This window comes from Sycon ciliatum, chromosome 3 (assembly GCF_964019385.1).
Source record: "Sycon ciliatum chromosome 3, ocSycCili1.1, whole genome shotgun sequence".
In the NCBI taxonomy this organism is placed as follows: domain Eukaryota; kingdom Metazoa; phylum Porifera; class Calcarea; order Leucosolenida; family Sycettidae; genus Sycon; species Sycon ciliatum.
The window spans coordinates 28,511,873-28,519,203 of NC_088645.1; the positions used below are offsets into that span (position 1 = coordinate 28,511,873).

Genomic DNA, 7,331 nt, shown 5'->3' on the forward strand with positions numbered 1-7,331 from the left:
CAGTCCTGCGACGTATCGACTTCCGAATTGATGGTTTTCACCACTCCTGCTTGCTTTTCATTTTGCCTCCTTGCCGAGTTTTCCCATTGCTGGGCTACTTGGACCTCATTCGTTTCCTTGTCATTGGACATGTTCAGTCCGTTCGGTTTGCGATTTTAAATAAACACAACAAACGCAATCATCTGGGGTGGTTCTCGGCAAGATCAACAGTCAGATTCGCTGACCAATCCAGAGCTGAGGTAAAGATGGGGAAAGCCAGAGACGTTACCCACCTGCACCTGCAAGCGACCCATGAAGTGGCTTGGACATATTGCACGTATGCAGGATACCAGGCAACCTAAGCAGTTGTTGTTTGGATGGTTTAGCAAGGATAGTGCGGCCCTAGGTCCACGCCTTCGAATCAAGGACCGTGTTCATCACGACCAACGCTCCTTGAATACACAATGGTTTGCAACAACCCAGGATCCACCTTTGTGGAGATTGAGTGTCGTTGATGTAGTGCCTCTACCACCACCGTCTAAGCCAACTTTGCGACCGCCATCTAAGTGAGTCTGCCGGGGCACAGGCGGCATAAGTCCAGTGCAGCCCGTCAACTTCCTGTCAGCCAACAGCCTGGTGCAAAGTCGTGTCAAAGTTGTGGTAGGTGGTTCAGGAGTGCTGGTGGGCTGAAGATACATAAGTACCCTCTCGCAGGTCCAACAGCCATCGGACTATCTGCACCTCGCCTAGTTGCTCATTGCTAATTCCACTGCTCGTCATGTGACCAGAGCTTTCGATCTACTGGTGGATTTAAGCGACGCAATTGCGAGCGTGGCAAGCGACCAACAGCGATGGGAAGGTCTTGAGTTCAAGTTCTCCTGTGCGTACGGCGAGAGGTAACGCAGGCAGCAAGATCTGCAACGACATAAGGCCGGATGTTCTGCCGCGACGCCATGATGCTACTACCCCTTTGTTTCCCTCCTCATGAGTGAAGCTTAGCTGTTTAATGGCAGCTATATGTCAAGGTCAAGGTTGAGGTGTTTGTGTTTGTTTGTGTGTGTGCGTGAGAGAGGATTAATGTGAGCGTATGTGTGAAAGTGTGTGAGAGTGTGGAATTCGGTGCGTGTCTGGGTGATTGATGACGTGTGGTCGTGTGTTGGAGTGATTGTATAGGTTTGTGTGTTGTTGTTTATTGCACGCGCGCGCACGGGTACGTGCACGGGTACGTGTGTGTATGTGCGGATACGAGAGCATGTATATGCGTGGTTCCACTGTATTCCTTGACCGTATTCCCCGTTTCATACCAGAACCGTGTTTCCTGATGACAGGGCAAGCGTGAAACTCTGAGTTCCAATGAAAATTCTGTTCCTACTTACTTGTAATAATATCTTCGACAAATTATTGTTCGAGGTTTCTGCCCTCCAAAGTCTGTGTCTCAGAGAGTCTTTTTTCAGGCGTGAGGGCTTGCAAGCTCACTCCATCTGTATACGCCACTGGCTGAGGCTACGTCTGCAAACATTCCTTTATCGTACAGGAAGCGGCTTTTCCCGTCACTGCACGATCAGTTGTGTATTTTGTCTTCTTGGGTGCATTATAGACTGTACTGACCTGGGCAGTCTTTTCATACATTTCATTATACTGTTTTCATGTGTCCCTTTTGTACAGCTCAACAAGTTCAGTCAGGACCATCCCCTACACCATTGACATTGACCTACACTGGTGATACTCACACCATACCATGCATGTCAAGTGGAAACTTCCCTCTCACCGGATCTTGGAGCTCAACATTATCTCCGGACTCACAGATGATACAGACAACTGGGCCTGCCAATATGGTGAACTCAACGTTCACCTTCGTGCAGAATGATTCCCAGATCGTGTTTACAGAAAGTGATACATCAGGTGTTACCTTCAATGTAACCTGTACGACATCGTATACTACAAACTTTGATTGTGTTGCAAATGGTTCCACTCCCGCACGTCTACAAAGTGTAATTGACAGATGTGTAAATGCTTCCAAGCCAATACCTACCACTGTCTCTGTCACTATCCAAGGTTTGTACTTGTTCAGAATTATTTGGTTTGAGTGCATAACAAGTGTGATGAGGCGACTGAAAACTTGAGATATCACTGTCACAGTAGAGTGTAGTTGACAAACCTTCATGCTGTCCAAAACACATGATTTCCTCATGACGGTTGTAGTACATACAATTTACTGAAGTAGGTAACATATTCTCTAGTGCTGAAAGATTGCGAGCAACTTGGTCAGAGTGTTGGGCACCTACTTCGAAGTATCTATTTAGTCTGGGAATTTACGCATGTAATCAACACCGCCTCTCCCACCAGAAGTGTCGTACTACAAAAATCTAAAAACAGCCTGCAGATACTGGGCTTTACCTTCTTTCAAAATGTTTTGGACCCTCGTGATCGAAATCAAAACTTTTTTATACGAATTACTGTCATGTCAAGAAGAGCACTGATAGATTCAGGGGATTTGGAGGTGTCGCTCTTCTAGTCCGATCGGATTTTCCAGGTACAGTTAAACATCGCACTGATCTACACCTCCCCACATTTGAGGCCACGTGGGTTGAAATAACAGATCATGCATCGACCTCATCATCTGCACCTCCTGAGTCTCTCAGTACTGGATGCGGTTACAGGCCACCAAATGCGTGTTCCACTGATATTGACAAATTTGTGGGCTGTCTGAAAACAGTTCTTCAGACGACCAGACACACCACTTCCTCTATGTTTATGATGGGTGATTTGAATGCCAAGTGTAGTGACTGGCACGGCAATATCACGGACACTGCTGGACACCAGCTGCAATGCCTGCTAAGAATGTTTTCCCTCTCCCAGTCAGTCAACTTCCCTACTCACCACACTCCATCCGGAACAGGAGCAGCCTTGCGTTTCCATTTCAGACATTATTGCTCTTCTGGGTCAGTCTGACCACGACATCGTGTTGGTTCGTATGGAAGCGCCTAGCCTGCAACATAACCAAGCACCAACGTACTCTCCTGCATCAGGTACAGCCTATGAGCGCTCGCCGTCCACGCCAGATGACTTGACCGGCAGTTTACCGCCCCGCTATCATTTCTCTACGATCACAAATGGCCAGTGGAACTGTTTACGCCAGCAGCTTACTTCCGTGGATTGGAGGGAGCTTCTTGGTAACACAAGTATTGATGTCGCATGCAAGAGATTCTCGTCTGAACTCTCTGCTGCTCTCGCTAAGTATCAGTCCCCAGCTTCTCCTTTTAATCGCCCCTCTTCACAGGGTCGTTCCGTCGACAGGCCAGCACGTCCACCCTGGCTGACGACCTCAGAAAATAAATGCAGTCAGCAATAAACGGACTATCTATAGCATCTACAGGATGTTTCCCACAGCAGAAAACTTTGCTCGCTATAAGCCCGAACGCAAGTTGGTCAAGCACCTCTCTCGCCGTGCGCACAAAATGAGCCCGGGCTTACTAGATATTCTCTCATTCTAATGGTATTTAAACATTGCAGGACTTGTATCGTTGAGATTTTCACCTATTCTGAGTGACCGCCCTGAATTATGTCTCTTCGTGTCTAGCGCAATGTCCAAATCTCACTGACAGCCAAGTCAATTACAAACCTATTGCCAGATTCGACACACCACCAGGTACCCCAGTATCCATCGAGTGCAGAACAGGTTTTCTGTCTGACAATAGTATGGAAGTAACCCAGTCTACATGCCAGGGCAACGGCAGGTGGCAACCCAGTCCACCATTGTGTGAAAGTAAGTCTGTATCCCAGTAGTCCAAGGAATTACCAATTCTGCTCACAGCATACTGATATTTTCCAGTCCACCATTGTGTGAGGGTAAGTCTGTATCCCAGTAGTCCAAGGAACTCCCAATTCTGAAGGAATATTCCGTCCAGTTTCTGCTCGCAGCATACTGATATTTTCATTTTGGTTTCCCTCATTAGTCAGATGAACAATATGGTAGTACAGTATTATAAAAGACATCGCAATGTTTATCTCATACAGTATTAACACAATGAGCACTAAGAGGCTTCTGTGGAATTTGATATGAGTTTTACCAGCTTTTTTCTTACATGAAGCTGTAGCTACTACTTCCTCCGTATACAATAACTTCGTGACTTTTTTTGAACGGTGTTTGACCAAGAACCTGCTCAACGAACGGCGCCAAAGGCTGTCATCGACAACCCACGTCGAGGTTAGTTTGGTTGATCCAGAACAGATTCTCCACGTACGCCATGGGTGTAAGGACGTTGCCGACAGAAACTCAAGAGTCAAATGAAAAAAAACTAACACCTACTTGCTCGAAACTGACACAGTGACGAAGTGTAGCTCGTGGCTGGAACACGGAGTCACGCGGCACTCGCTGCCCTGGAACTGGCCAGGCTCGTACTTGCGGTGCGCGGTCCCATATCTACTCAGTGTGAGAACATCGATTTGTTTCGCTGGCACGGCAAGATGAAACATTTCAGTCGTCGTGCAATCAGCGCAGACTCAGGATCAGAATGTCGATGGCCTGGCTTTCGTCGCCTCTCTCCAGTCAGGCGCCTCCTTTGTCACCAAGGGGAATCGCAGGGACCTCCTCGATACCATTGTAGAATGCTTGGGAGGATTATCCTGGCGAGAAAATGCTAAGCGTGTGGATGCGCTTGTACGACTCGTTTCACGGCATAATGGAGGTTGCGGGTTGGAACAACTGAATATAGTTGACACCGATTCGTACACAGCTCTAGAGATGAAGAGGACGTAGCCAAAGTCCAGCGTCGGATCATCACTGCAGGTGACAAGAATCTGAACGAAATGCGAGCGGAAGCAGCGACTGGTGGCGATTCGGAGTCAGCGTCGTCAGGTGACCATGACATGAGAGACGAAGACTCTGAAAAAACTCAATCTCATTCGTCTAAGTTGCTTTTTTCTTTGTATATAGCTTATAAACAGGTTAGACAATGCCACGAGTGTTATTCTGATTCAAACGGAACAATTTCAGAGCTGTGCGCAGCTTTCAAAAAAAAGTCACGAAATTTTTGTATACGGAGGAAGTACCAGTTGCAGATTGGTGTTTCATCTTGTAATTGTGTGGTTTATGGATGCTATTTTAAATGTTCATGAGAGGGGATGGGTCAGGGAGTAAGGCCAAGTACAGGGAAATTAAAAAATCTAAAAAAAGTATGTAAGTTCAGCTGTCATCACGAGATGAATCATTTTCATTGGAATATTGTTTGGGTTCTATATGCTGCCTTCTAGATTGCTCCATGATTTGCAATAATGCCAGTGTTACCAGATGTGCCAGGATCACTGTGTCTAACATACCAGGCATAAATTGCCCATGTATCAGTACAGATGAAATCTGGACAAGGTCTCCCAGTCCGGGTTGTGTGCGTAAGTAATTATGTACCACTGTTAGGTGATGTAACGTCCGTTTTTTTCTCCACATTGATGTATCCGCCTGGTTTGGTGAACGCCTCATGAGTCCTTGGAGTATTATTTGCACAACTCCTTTGCACTGTCAGCAGAGTGTGCTTTTACCTTTTTCTTCTCGACTATTCCCATCTTCAGCAACCCATTGCCCAGCTCAAGAAGGAAACTCCCTCTTCGATGATATTCCGAGATTGAAAGTGAATAATTCTACGTATGTGGCTTGCAATGATAACTACACTTCAACTGAAAATGGGCGGAACGTCACTTGCATGCTGAACGGGACCCTGTCTAACCTACCAAATTGCACAGGTAAGAATTCTGTAGTTGAGGTTTATCTTTAAGAATTTCTCCACTGCAGTGTTGATCTAGCTGGAGAATGTTTGGAAGAATCATGGCTAGGAGAGCATATTTAAATCTGGTGGCGATGAACCGTATCACTGCCACTTTTATTTTATTGCGTCTACGCAGACTACACATCATGTTTAACTTAAGAGGCATGTCTGAGAAAACAAGAACATATGTGCAAGTCGGTCTCTCAGATTTCGCTCAAATTTTGCAGGTAGGTTTGCTTTGGGGTGTAGATCGACAATCCAAAGCTCGCGCAAAATCTTTTGAAGGAAACCATTAAATTGGCATGCCCCACAATATTGGCCCAATATTGGCACGATTTATGGGTCTACAAACGAGCCACGGCACAGCGTACAAGAACAAGCTACGAAGAAAACTCCATCAAGCCAACATTACCTCACCTTAGAAGAGTTCTTGGGGCAGCTTCACTTAGCCACGCCAGCATCCCAGAAGACGAGGGCAATCATCCCTTGACGCCACAAATGATCGTCTTGAAAATAGCCAATTTACAAGCGCTGATAAAACAGCGAGTTACGTCCTCAATTAGCAAACACTATACACCGGCAGATAGTAGAACACCTTTTCTAGCACTGAGGACATGTCCCCCATCATCCTTTTGGGGTTTTCTTGAAATAAACAATTTTGAATTTTTCCACTCGACCATTCTGAAATACGTCCAAACTCATACCTGCGCAGGAAAGCTCGCCCCTCCGCGACGTCTAGTCAGCAATTTCTACTCCAACACCACTCCCAACGCTGCAGAACAAAGTGTATTGTTGACTCTGACAAGGAAAAGCAGCGGTGATCACTTGTCACTCCAAGCGACAAGCTTCTCCTTGCGCCACAAACATTTTTCGGTGCAACAGTTGATGCAAAAGTGACTAAATTTTTGCGTGTAGTTTTTGGATTTTACTGCAAGAGGAAAGATGAAATCACGTGCCTCGTGGCACAAGAATGCCAGGTCTCGTAGCGTGGTAGATCACGGTTCAGCAGTTGTTCCGAGTGACCTTGATCAAGCCCAAATGCACTTAGGGCCCGGTCACACATGCACTCGAAAGTAGCGTATACGCTGAAGCGAGGTCGCAGGAGCGAAAAATGGCATGGCGACGGCGAAAAGCGGAACTTCCGCTTCAGCGGAAACTCCAATCCGCTTCCTCCAAATTTTTCGAAGCGAGACTGTCGCTTCTGCGGATTCGCTTCAGCGGAAAACACCGCGGTCTGCTGTATATGGACTTGCCACGAGAAATTTGTATGCGTATGATGTCCATGCAACAAAAATGCGTGCAAGATAGTCATTGAACTCGTCTATTCTCCGTACCGTATGCACCACAGTCTCATTTTACGCCAAAGTATTTTGTATTTTTTGTATTTATATCATTATCTCATGGCACATCATGATGACGGCCAATAAAACTGAGACAAGGGTGAAAGCCAACCACAGCAGTAAAACAGATAAAAGAATACAAATAAGAGGCAAAGAAGGCAAAGGAGGAGACAAACCAGCAGGATATACATGAAACCTATAATTGAGCAGAGATTTTAGCAACAAAATTATCCATCGACGTGCTGGTCTTGGC

General features: G+C 46.2%; 1 long non-coding RNA gene across 1 annotated transcript in view; it reads left to right on the forward strand.

Moving 5' to 3' along the window:
• Positions 1-5,628, forward strand: part of LOC135812633 (uncharacterized) — a 64,276-nt gene extending 58,648 nt beyond the window's left edge. The window contains exon 3 of the long non-coding RNA XR_010552885.1: positions 5,545-5,628. This is a non-coding gene — a long non-coding RNA (uncharacterized LOC135812633). The remainder of the gene's footprint in view (positions 1-5,544) is intronic.
• The last annotated feature ends 1,703 nt before the right edge of the window (positions 5,629-7,331 follow it).